Source organism: Rhinoderma darwinii, chromosome 4 (assembly GCF_050947455.1).
Source record: "Rhinoderma darwinii isolate aRhiDar2 chromosome 4, aRhiDar2.hap1, whole genome shotgun sequence".
NCBI lineage: Eukaryota > Metazoa > Chordata > Amphibia > Anura > Rhinodermatidae > Rhinoderma > Rhinoderma darwinii.
The window spans coordinates 394,861,788-394,875,517 of NC_134690.1; positions in this window are offsets into that span (position 1 = coordinate 394,861,788).

Genomic DNA, 13,730 nt, shown 5'->3' on the forward strand with positions numbered 1-13,730 from the left:
GGTGTGTACGGCGTAAAACTACAGCTCCCAGCATAGCCCGAACAATGATAAGGATATGCTGGGAGATGTATTTTCACAAAAAATAAATCCTATCCTAATCACACAACCCATCATCTCACTGCAGATCATACAGTGACTACAGAACTGATTAGAGGCAGAATAAACATTTACATTAAGTGACTCACCGGTGACGTCTCAGATTCTAGTTATTTTCCTCCATCCGGTCCAGACCTCTATGATGACTTCTCCCGGTCACAGCCCATTTCTGCAGTTTGCCGCTCAGATGTCTTCAGCTTCTCACTTTACCAACATTTCTGCACCTATAAATAAATATAAAGTTATCATTATACCACACACTACGCCCCTAAATATAATAGCGCCATACACTGCACCTCTAATTATAATAGCACCATACAACCGTGTCCCACACACACACACTGTGCCCCCTGTAGATAGTGCCTGCCTTTGAGCCCCCTGTAGATAGTGCCCCCATATAGCCCACCCCTGTATATAGTGTCCCACAAATAACTCCCCCTATAGTGCTCTACAGATAGCCCACCTCTGTATATAGTGCTCTACAGATAGCCCACCCCAGTATATAGCCCTCTGTAGATATAGCCTACCCCTGTATATAGTGCTCTACATATAGTCCACCCCTGTATATAGTGTTTCACAGATAGCCCACCCCTGTATATAGCCCCTTGTACATATAGTCCACCCTTGTATATAGCCCCCTGTAGATATAGCCTACCCCTGTATATAGTGCTCTACAGATAGCCCACCCCTGTATATAGCCCCCCTGTAGATATAGCCTACCCCTGTATATAGTGCTCCACATATAGTCCACCCCTGTATATAGTGCTCCACAGATAGCCCAACCATGTATGTAGCCCCCCTGTAGATATAGCCCACCCCTGTATATAGCGCTCCATAGATAGCCCACCCCTGCATATAGTGTTTCACAGATAGCCCACCCCTGTATATAGCCCCCTTGTACATATAGTCCACCCCTGTATATAGTGCTCCACTAGATTATACAGGGGTGGGCTATCTGTGGAGCACTATATACAGGGGTGGACTATATGTAAAAGGGGGCTATATACAGGGGTGAGCTTTCTGTGGAGCACTATAGGGGGAGCTATTTGTGGGATACTATATACAGGGGTGGGCTATATCTACAGGGGGACCATATCTATAGGGGGGCCATATCTACAGGGGGACCATATCTACAGGGGTGGGCTATATACAGAGGGGGGCTATATCTACAGGGGGGGCTATATCTACAGGGGTGGGCTATATACAGGGCTGGGCTATATACAGGGGGGCTATATCTACAGGGGGCTATATCTACAGGGGTGGGCTATATACAGGGCTGGGCTATATACAGGGGGGCTATATCTACAGGGGGGCTATATACTGAGGTGGGCTATCTATGGAGCACCATATACAGGGGTGGGCTATATACTATATATATATGTAGATATAGCCCCCCTGTAGATATAGTCCCCCTGTATATAGCCCACCCCCTGTAGATATAGTCCCCCTGTATATAGCCCACCCCCTGTAGATATAGTCCCCCTGTATATAGCCCACCCCCTATAGATATAGTCCCCCTGTATATAGCCCACCCCCTGTAGATATAGCCCCCCTGTAGATATAGTCCCCCTGTATATAGCCCATACCCTGTAGATATAGTCCCCCTGTATATAGCCCACCCCCTGTAGATATAGTCCCCCTGTAGATAGACACCCCCCCCCCGTAGATAAAGCCCCCCACGAGTAGACAAAGTCCCCCCCCCCCCCCCCCCGCAGATACAGCCACACTTTTATTACAATTAAAAAAATAAAAAAATAAAACTATTCAAACTCACCTTATTCCCGCTCCCACGCCATCCGGCAGCCATGGAGACCTGCTCTCTTCTGCGCAGGTCTCCAGGGGGTTGAACACAGCGTCTATGAAAGGCGCTGATTGGCTGGGCAGGATGACTTTTCCTGTCAGTCAGTCAGCGCCTTTCATTGACGGAAGCTTCACTGGTACAAAAGGTACCAGTCGCTTCATTCGTGGAGAGGCGCTGAATGGCCGGGCACGGAACGTACCCGGTCATTCATTGCTTCTAATTGTACCTGTGTCCTTGCGACACATGTACAATTATAGTGCAGGAGGAGGTGGCGCTGGCGCCCCCCTCTGAACTGCGCCCGGGGCACGTGCCCCGCCTGCCCCCCCCTAGCTACGCCCCTTCATTGGGCTTAGGCTGCACACTACAATCAGGCTCTACAAGACAATGTTGGGGTAAACATGAGGCCCAAGAGTCCACAAACCCCTGGATCTGGCCCTGCTCTAAGTCAACATGTTATGTCTTCTAGTCCGTAGCCACAGTCATTCTATATAATAAGCCTGCAGAATAATGCAATGAGCTGCACTTCTCAGGACGAATACAATTCTAGGGAACGTCAGAGGTCGTCATGAAGGTTATAAATACTTCTACATCTGCATTTAGAGCTTTAGACACCACATTTCTACAGGAAACTCCTTCTACAATGTTTTCATCGTGTTGTGACAACTCTAGACATAACATAAGAGACGTCAGGAAATGATTACTATAATATTTTCAGAATATATAGGAGATGTATCAATAGTGTCGTAAGATGCAGAAATTTACAAATTGGTGAAAATGGTGCAAAATCGGATTATATATCTGGTGCAACTCGTGAGGCATGTTAGTGACTTTTCTCCTCCTTAGGCTGGGTTCACACGACCATGTTACGTCCGTAATGTACGGAACGTATTTCGGCCGGAAGACCCGGACCGAACACACTGCAGGGGGCCGGGCTCCTAGCATCATAGTGATGTACGACGCTAGGAGTCCCTGCCTCGCTGCAGGACAACTGTCCCGTACTGTAATCATGATTACAGTACGGGACAGTAGTTCCACGCAGAGGCAGGGACTCCTAGCGTCGTACATCACTATGATGCTAGGAGCCCGGCCCCCTGCAGTGTGTTCGGTCCGGGTCTTCCGGCCGAAATACGTTCCGTACATTACGGACGTAACATGGTCGTGTGAACCCAGCCTAAACCACTGCATGTACACCAATGATTTGCACCAAAAACAGTTTTCACCTTTAATAAATGTGCCGCATTTTACGTCTCATCTAACAATGTATGACTGGTATGTTGCCTTTGCTGTTCATGAACTTGGTGCACACTGGTGAAAATTAAACCACACTACCAAACTGAAAACTGTCAGACATGCCGAACATAGGCAAAAAAACAAGCAAAATGCTTTAGAAATATGACAAATAATATTTAGAAATATTTATTGATCTATGCGCAGAAAAATTAAATCAAAGGAATCATTTTGAAAAACATTTGTAAAAGAAGAAGAATAAACGCTCAATGCCAAGCAGCAGCTGCAAAAGCAAATAAAAGTTTTGGCTAAAAAGTTAGATAAAAACACTTGAGGAAAATATGATATTGACCTCTTCTAAATCAATTGTTAGTTGTAACATGGACTCATACAGACCGCATACGCGGACCAACAGGGTCCATTGCTGGGTGCATGAGCCCTTAGGGTGCATTGATTTTGAAGAAAAACTGAAATTTGTAATTTCTCAATATCTATAAAGCAACTCATTACCTGATCTAATGTGATATGTAGAGAATCACACTGGGATATACTTTATGTCAAGAACAAACCAATGCAGTCTATTTACAGAACTTGTATGTCTATATTTATCCATTTCTGAGTTGTATCATATGAGAAAATTCTCTCTGAATGTTTATTTAGCTGTAATGGTTTTTTATGCATGTGTTTGTTTATTTACTGACTAATACATGGATTTTATTATGCTCTATTAGTACATGAAGCTCATAAATGTGTCCCGCGAGGGTAAAACACAACACGCATGGTCAATAACATAACTAGATTGTGTCCTAGCTAATAAAAGTAAAGTCATGGAAGAGAGAGCAAGCAGCAGAAAAGGGAATCTCAATAATGACTTTAAGGGTATGTTCACACAGGGTGGATATGTTGCGTAAAAGCACACTGCGCATCCGCCCTGGTCAACGCAGAGAATTTGGGCCGAAAATCCGCACCAAATTGTGGTGCAGTTTTTCAGCCAGAATGTCCGCTGTGGAAAACTGCACCTTAAAAACAACGTTTCATACTTACCCGTAGCCATGGGGATGCGTCCCACCGACGTCCTGCAGCCATGCCTCCTGTGATTGGCTGCAGCGGTCACATGGGATGAAACGTCATCCAAGGCCGGCCTGGAAGAAAAGCACTGATCTCTGGGTAAGTATCATTTTTTTTTTTCTGAGTTGTGATTTTTGCGGCGGAATTGCAGTGTTTCCTCTGCAAAAAATCGTAACATCTGAAATTTGTTGCGGGTTCTACCTCTACATTGAATTCAATGGGGAAAACCCACAAGAAAAAGCAGCGATAACGCACATACAATCGACATGCGGCCGATTAAAAAACGCCGCAGGTCAATTTCGGAGCAGGTTTTCTGCTTATCATTTACGCAATTGCGAATCTTCCGCAACAAAATCCATTGCAGAAAATCTGCAGTATTTACGCTACGTGTGAACCCGGCCTTAATGTCCAGACAATAGGGGTACACCAATTATCAGAACATGTAGTGAAACTTTATATAACTTTTTGAGTGTAACTTTTTCATTGCAATTTTAAGTGGTCATCTCAGAACAAGGAGTTTCAAATACTCCATATGGACAAATGTATGTAAGGAACCCTTGTAATTAGCCACATTATAGCATTGTGGCATAGTCACCTTTCTAGCAAGCCACGTTATTAAAGGAGTTGTCCGGGTTAGAAATACGAATACAGTATTAGGGAATATTTGAGTGAATAGAGTGAAGTGTCCCATCTATGACCCCCAGCTATTAGCCAGAGTGGAGAGTGGTTAAAAAGAGTGTGTAAGCTCTTGAGCAGCCAGTATATCCATGAATTACATTGACAGCCCAAAAATTTCAATGAGAATTATGGAATTTCTTATTTCGCCTGTGGTGGCGCTGCAGAAGAATTGAACACTTACTGTCTGATACCTCCACAGATCACACCTTTATCACCGGGTATCCACCAGCTTATTGTTGTGGGTCCCTTCTAATAAAAAAAAGAATGTCCAAGGCGGTCAACCCCTTTAAATGATTGTTTTTGGGTCCACAGTTCCAAATAATCTGAAGCTCCTGAACGTCACAGCTCTGGACAGGTGACACAGCAGAGCAACTATTTGCCCTTAAAAACTCATTATCTCTTGTGTTTGAGTGAAACCTTAGATCTATAGATCTCTCAACGAAGCTACAAAGAGTTCCTGTCTGTGGGCTCCCAGTAGACACCATATGAGTTCTACTCATTAAACCAAGTCAATTCTTGTAGGCATCATTCATCTTCAGTTCTAATGATGACCATTGTTATCATTCTGCGTCTTGTTTTTCTGAGTATGTCAACAATGTATCAATTAGTAAGGGCTCATGCACACGACCGTAGCCATGTGCACGGTCGTGATTGTCGGGTCGGCCGGCCACGGAGTGACAACCGTGAGCCGCCCGCAAATCGCGGGCTGTGCACATGGCCGCGGCCATTGTTTTCAATGACCCCGGGCTCCAGGGCCATGCACGAACTGTGAAAACCACGGTCGTGTGCATGGCCCCATAGGAATGAATGGGGCTGCAATTCTCCCGTGGATTTTTGGGGGAATTGCGGCCGCAAAAGCACGTTCGTGTGCATGGGGCCTAAGTGTTTTGAAATAAATAGTGAAAGAAATTTAGAAATTATGAGGAAACTTTGCGTATGCTAAGACTAGACAATGTCCATCCATGTCATCTTGCGAAACGCCAGTTGCCTGATGTGACTTTTGTGGAACAAGAAGTGATTGTACATTTTCCCCTTTTTCAATGAAAATTGTTTGCACTAAAAGTTGCAGGATGGCGCAACCATCCAGGAATTCAAAGTTGCAGAAGGTTCAGATCCATTCAGTTCAATTTATCCCTATGAGAAATACTATAACTTTGACAAAGTGTAGATGCCATAACCCAACAAGTAGAACACGTCTTTCTAGCCTTGGAGACAATTATATTCGGCAACAAGGTTGTAGATACAGCTGGTATTTTCCATCCAAACCCATCTACTGGTCTAAAATGTACAATAAAAAAATTCCATGCATCCGTTTTATGGCACAAATAATCAGTATATATATATATATATATATATATATATATACCAGTCATGCTTTAGACAACCCCTTCTATATGCCCTATTAGTGCATATGGATGTGATAGAGGGGGGGGGGTCACCAATTTGGGGTACTTTCCTTAAGGCCAAAGCAGAGAGCTGCTGCAAAGAGTTTCTCACTTTCTGGGGGACACAAATTTTCGGTGTATTATACACAGTTTCACATTGATTTCAAAGCGTGATATTCACAGCTTCATTCAATAAGTAGTCACCAGTTATATCCTAGAGGTGATATCATCTGAATGTGCGGGAGGTGGGGGACAATCAGCACTAGATCAAGAATACTTGAACATATGTGGGGGTTCTCCAACCAAGACAACCCCTTTAACATTAAAACACTTCATAAATAACAAAGCAACTTCAATTCCTATGCCTGATTACTCGAGCACGTTTTCATTAAAGGGGTTCTCTGCTTTGGACAATCCCTTTTTAGTTAGAAGTGTCCCCTGATGATAAACTGATCACAGGTTGTCTCACTGCTGGAAGCCTCAGCGATCATCTGTAATCTATGGAGGAATCGGAAGTAGGTATTGAATTCTCCTGCAGCGCCACTGCTGGGGAAATTAAGCATTACATGGTGCCCATTGAAATCAATAGGCTGTCTGTGTAATGTATGACTGTGCTGAGTCCTCCAGAGAGAGAAATGCTCTTTGTATCTGCTCTCTGTTCTGGCTAATAGAACGAGAGACCCTCTTTTAACTCCGAATTCCCTAATAGGGTATTTAGAAATGGATTTTCTAAAGCAGACAACCAATTTAAAGATTATGTCTCATGTTTGTAATTGGAGGTTCACGAATAACATTTCCATCTGTAAATGAGAAATGTGTTTGTGCTTTTATTACAAATTGTAGCAATATCTTTTGTATTTTAAAATCTTATGGGGGTGGACAGTACAGCAGGGTGTACGTGTGTAATGGTAGCTGCAATGAATAGGAGTTAATTGCCAAAGAAATGTGATTGTTTATTACAGTCCCCAGGAAGTAATTAACATGATCCGCTTTTATAGTATATAGTTTCACTATCATGCTTTAACTAGTCCTACAGTAGTACAATAGAGCTGTTATTAAATCCCCTGGCTCTGCTGACTCTGTCCCAGTCTACACAGCAAAGCTGACAATTGCCAGTGTAAATATTCAAGGATATTATGTGGATAATAATCTAAGTGCATAAAAAATAAAAACACCAAAAAGTACAAAAGAAATATGTTTATAATAAAAGCCTGATTTAAAAAATATGTTATTTCTAATTACACTTTCCCTTTAAGGCACGAGGACCTCTATGTAAAGGTACCAGGTCCATCTTACAGTATCTTATGTGTATTTAATCTTGTGTCCATAGAACTACTGTATTTATTGCTAAATTGAGATCTTCTACCCACTCTCCAGGCCGAGTTTAAGTGCAGCCATAAGCTCAGTTTCACATTGGAGTAAATATGGAGGTTCTCTCTTGTCTCTAAGTGGCCACCTGGGAGCAGGAGACGTCCTTGCAAAAAGCTTAAAGCAAAGTTAAGAAAACAGGAACAAAGGAAACAGCTGTTACAACTGCAAAGAGCTGGACCTGCACACTGAGACGGTACCTGCAAGAGTCATTACGCTGAGCCCGATGTAATGTCAAATGTTTATCCTGAAACACATGTTCCTACAGCGAGCGCCTATCCTACGAGGAGACGAGACCTCCTGGCTCTCCGCTTCCCCCTCAACCTAAACATCTGTAAGACACTGAAAACACTGTAAAACATGAACAGCCACTTCAATAGATTACAGTCACATTTAACCCAGTGTCAGCTCCAGTTTGGGGGACAAGAAATCTCTTTATTGTTATCTAGTGTTTTATGCGTTTGTTTTGGTAAAAAATAAAAAATATTAGCCTTGTGAAGTCATTAGAGGCTTTGTTCACCATCACAATCAATTTTTATTGTTCCAATGCATCTAGAATGAAAAATGTCTGCAATAGATTTATTTTTATTCCTACAGCTCCTATACAGACCTATATGTCTCCATGGTAACAGACAACAAACATATCTTGTGTAGTCTGATTCTGCAGCCATATTTCCATCTTTCCACTACTTCTCCTTAATGTATATGTGGTAGGTTAGAAAGAAGGGGACCGATGAAAGAGAACATGATTGCTGGTTTGAACTATGAGGCTACATGCAGACGTTGCGTCATTTGATGCAGAATATCCGCAGGTGTACGCACGTAAAACCGCACCTGTTGGTGCATTTTTTATATGCATTTTTAGGTGCAGTATGCAAAAATAGGTGCGGTTTTATGATGCGTATTTTAGTGCGTTTTTCTTTAAAACTAGTCAGATACAATTCGCAATCGGAAACGCAGGATAAATTGCCATGCTGCGGATTTTAAAATATGCACCGCGGGTCAATTTACGCGCAGAAAAAATCTGCACCGTGTAGATGAGATTTATTGAAATCTCATTTACTTTGCTGGTACTGTATTACGCTGCGGATTTGCGGCATGAAAATCTGCGAGGCAAATCCGCACGTAATACGCAACGTGTGCCTTCAGCTTAAAGGGTTTGTTTCTCGTCTGTTAACACGGAGATGCATAGGTTTGCATAGGAGCTGTAGGCACAAAACGAAAGGAAATTTTTAATCAAGACCTATTATAAATTTGCTTCATTTTCATATTAAATTAAAAGGGACAATAGGATAAAAAAAATTAGTAATAAAGATTGACATAGCCTGTTAACATTAGGTTTGAGTCTTCCATCGGAGGTATACAGTGGTATGTGGGTTTTTTTGTTTACTGTATTCTTCCCTAAGGCCTCATGCACACGACCGTAGCCATGTGCACGGCCGTGATTTTCAGGTCGGACGGCCGCGGGCAACAAGTATAATAAACGTAAGCTTGCTGAGTGACAGACTGGCACAGAAAGAGAGAAGACCCTGCCCGCGAGGGCTTACACTCTACAAGGGAAGGAGACAGAAAGGCCACATTCAGACGTGGCGGAATTGCTGTTCTATTCCGCTGCGGACAGTCCGCAGTGGAATTTGGCAGCAGCTGTTTTTTACATTTTTACGAAACTTAGTTCAGACATTGCAGAAAATAACTGTGCAGATATTAGGCTGCGGTGCAGAATTTTCCCTCCGCAGCAGCTCATTATGTTGCAGAGAAGCAGCAGAATTTCACTGCGGTTTCCAGCCTTTGCAATGCAAAAACTGAAATCTGTGGCAAGTCTGTTGCAGGAAAAATTTATGGGCCAGTTTGTGGAAGACGGGACTAGAGGTGAAGCTCTGTTGGATCTGGTCATTTCTAATAATGCAGATCTTGTTGGGAACGTCAATGTTCGTGAAAACCTCGGTAACATTGATCATAATATAGTTACATTTTATATACACTACCATTCAAAAGTTTAGGGTCACTTAGAAATTTCCTTATTTTTGAAAGAAAAGCACAGTTTTTTTCAATGAAGATAACATTAAATTACTCAGAAATACACTCTATACATTGTTAATGTGCTAAATGACTATTCTAGCTGCAAACGTCTGGTTTTTAAAGCAATATCTACATAGGTGTATAGAGGCCCATTTCCAGCAACCATCACTCCAGTGTTCTAATGGTACATTGTGTTTGCTAACTGTGTTAGAAGGCTAATGGATGATTAGAAAACACTTGAAAATCCTTGTGCAATTATGTTAGCACCGCTGTAAACAGTTTTGCTGTTTAGAGGAGCTATAAAACTGACCTTCCTTTGAGCTAGTTGAGAATCTGGAGCATTACATTTGTGGGTTCGATGAAACTCTCAAAATGGCTAGAAAAAGAGAGCTTTCATGTGAAACTCGACAGTCTATTCTTGTTCTTAGAAATGAAGGCTATTCCATGCGAGAAATTGCCAAGAATCTGAAGATTTCTTACAACGGTGTGTACTACTCCCTTCAGAGCACAGCACAAACAGGCTCTAACCAGAGTAGAAAGAGAAGTGGGAGGCCCCGCTGCACAACTGAGCAACAAGACAAGTACATTAGAGTCTCTAGTTTGAGAAATAGACGCCTTACAGGTCCTCAACTGGCAGCTTCATTAAATAGTACCCGCAAAACGCCAGTGTCAACGTCTACAGTGAAGAGGCGACTCCGGGATGCTGGCCTTCAGGGCAGAGTGGCAAAGAAAAAGCCATATCTGAGACTGGCTAATAAAAGGAAAAGATTAATATGGGCAAAAGCACACAGACATTGGACAGAGGAGGATTGGAAAAAAGTGTTATGGACAGACGAATCGAAGTTTGAGGTGTTTGGATCACACAGAAGAACATTTGTGAGACGCAGAACAACTGAAAAGATGTGGAAGAGTGCCTGGCGCCATCTGTCAAGCATGGTGGAGGTAATGTGATGGTCTGGGGTTGCTTTGGTGCTGGTAAAGTGGGAGATTTGTACAAGGTAAAAGGGATTTTGAATAAGGAAGGCTATCACTCCATTTTGCAACGCCATGCCATACCCTGTGGACAGCGCTTGATTGGAGCCAATTTCATCCTACAACAGGACAATGACCCAAATCACACCTCCAAATTATGCAAGAACTATTTAGGGAAGAAGCCGGCAGCTGGTATTCTATCTGTAATGGAGTGGCCAGCGCAGTCACCAGATCTCAACCCCATAGAGCTGTTGTGGGAGCAGCTTGACCGTATGGTACGCAAGAAGTGCCCATCAAGCCAAACCAACTTGTGGGAGGGGCTTCTGGAAGCATGGGGTGACATTTCTCCCGATTACCTCAGCAAATTAACAGCTAGAATGCCAAATGTCTGCAATGCTGTAATTGCTGCAAATGGAGCATTCCAAGACCAAAGCAAAGTTTGAAGGAGAAAATTATTATTTCAAATAAAAATCATTATTTCTAACCTTGTCAATGTCTTGACTATATTTTCTAGTCATTTTGCAACTCATTGGATAAATATAAGTTTGAGTTTTCATGGAAAACACAAAATTGTCTGGGTGACCCCAAACTTTTGAACGGTAGTGTATACTGTAAAAAACAAACACAGACTGGGAGGGGAAAACCACTTAATTTTAAGAAGGCCAATTTCCCCAGGATGAGGGCTGCAATTCAAGATATGGACTGGGAAGAACTAATGTCAAATAATGGAACAAATGATAAATGGGAGATTTTCAAATCTACTTTGGGTAATTATAGTGCAAAATGTATTCCTATAGGTAGCAAGTATAAACGACTAAAATTAAACCCCACATGGCTTACACCTTCTGTAAAAAGGGCAATACATGACAAAAAGAAAGGGCATTTGAAAAATACAAATCTGAGGGTACATCTGCAGCCTTTGTAAAATATAAAGAGCTTAATAAAATCTGTAAAAAGGTAATAAAATCAGCAAAAATACAAAATGAAAGGCGGGTGGCCAAGGATAGTAAAACAAATCCCCCCAAAATTCTTCAAGTATATAAATGCAAAAAAAAACAAGGTCCGAACATGTAGGACCCCTAGATAGTGGTAATGGGGAGTTGGTCACAGGGGATCAAGAGAAGGCAGAGTTACTAAATGGGTTCTTCCGCTCTGTATATACAACAGAAGAAAGAGCAGCTGATGTAGCCGCTGCCAGTGCTGTTAATATATCAGTTGATATACTGAATTGGATGAATGTAGATATGGTACAAGCTAAATAAAATAAAATAAATGTACACAAGGCCCCGGGACCAGATGGGTTACACCCTAGAGTTCTTAAGGAGCTTAGTTCCGTTATTTCTGTCCCCCTCTTCATAATATTTAGAGATTCTCTAGTATAATTGGATTGAGAATTGGCTCAAGGACCGTATCCAGAGAGTTGTGGTCAATGATTCCTACTCTGAATGGTCCCCGGTAATAAGTGGTGTACCCCAGGGTCCAGTGCTGGTACCACTATTATTCAACTTATTTATTAATGATATAGAAGATGGGATTAATAGCACGATTTCTATTTTTGCAGATGACACGAAGCTATGTAATATAGTTCAGACTATGGAAGATGTTCATGAATTACAGGCAGATTTAAACAAACTAAGTGTTTGGGCATCCACTTGGCAAATGAATTTTAATGTAGATAAATGTAAAGTTATGCACCTGGGTATGAACAACCTGCATGCATCATATGTCCTAGGGGGAGCTACACTGGGAGAGTCACTTGTTGAGAAGGATCTGGGTGTACTTGTAAATCATAAACTAAATAACAGCATGCAATGTCAATCAGCTGCTTCACAGGCCAGCAGGATATTGTCGTGTATTAAAAGAGGCATGGACTCACGGGACAGGGATGTAATATTACCACTTTACAAAGCATTAGTGAGGCCTCATCTAGAATATGCAGTCCAGTTCTGGGCTCCAGTTCATAGAAAGGATGAAAAAATACAAAGAAGAGCAACGAAGCTAATAAGGGGCATGGAGAATCTAAGTTATGAGGAAAGATTAAAAGAACTAAACCTATTTAGCCTTGAAAAGAGACGACTAAGGGGGGACATGATTAATTTATATAAATATATTAATGGCACATACAAAAAATATGGTGAAATCCTGTTCCATGTAAAACCCCCTCAGAAAACAAGTGGGCACTCCCTCCGTCTGGAGAAAAAAAGGTTCAACCTGCAGAGGCGACAAGTCTTCTTCACTGTGAGAACTGTGAATTTATGGAATAGATTCCTATGTGTAGAATTTTTTTTACTTCCCCTTTCCCATCCCTTGGTTGAACTTGATGGACATGTGTCTTTTTTCAACCGTACAAACTATGTAACTATGTAACTGTGTGATATCTGCAGTGTCTGAATTACCTGTCAAATATGCAAATGTTGCTGCAAATTCGTTGTGCAATTGGCCCGAATCTGCACCAACATTTGCAGCGGAAAAATTGTAAGTGAGGGTAGAAGCTGGTAGAGTAGGGGCAGTAGGGTTATTGTAGGGTGTAATCTTTTCTGTAGAGGGTGGTTCTGGTTACGTTTATAGGTTTAGATGACAGGAGGGAGTCTGATGCATTTGGGTAGAAAGTGCCAGAGTATGGGGGAAGCAGGGGAGAATTGTTGGAGACGATGAGGAGGAGTAGATAAGAGCAGAAGGTCTGGCAAGGACCGGAGATTATGTGTGGAGAGGGCAGAGGTGTAAGGAGCGACAAGTGGTGGACTGCCTTGTATGTCATGGTCAATATTTTGAACTGAATTTGGTTAGCAATGGGCAGACAATGAACGGATTGGCAGACGAGGGAGGCGGCAAAGGAACGAGTGGAGAGTGAGATTAATCTGGAGGGGTGCAGGAGTGTTAGATGGGAGCACACAGAGAAGGATGTTGCAGTAGCCTAGGCACAGGTACATATGACCCACTATACCCACAGTACATGGGTACAGTGACAATTACAATCTGATATAATGCTACAATGTAAACATGAGGAGAGAGGGCACTGCTCACAAGCTTATGGCACATGACCGAGTGCCACTCGGGCCATTTTTCACGGCATCCGAGTGGCACCCGATAGTTTTCACGAACCCATTCTCTTTAGC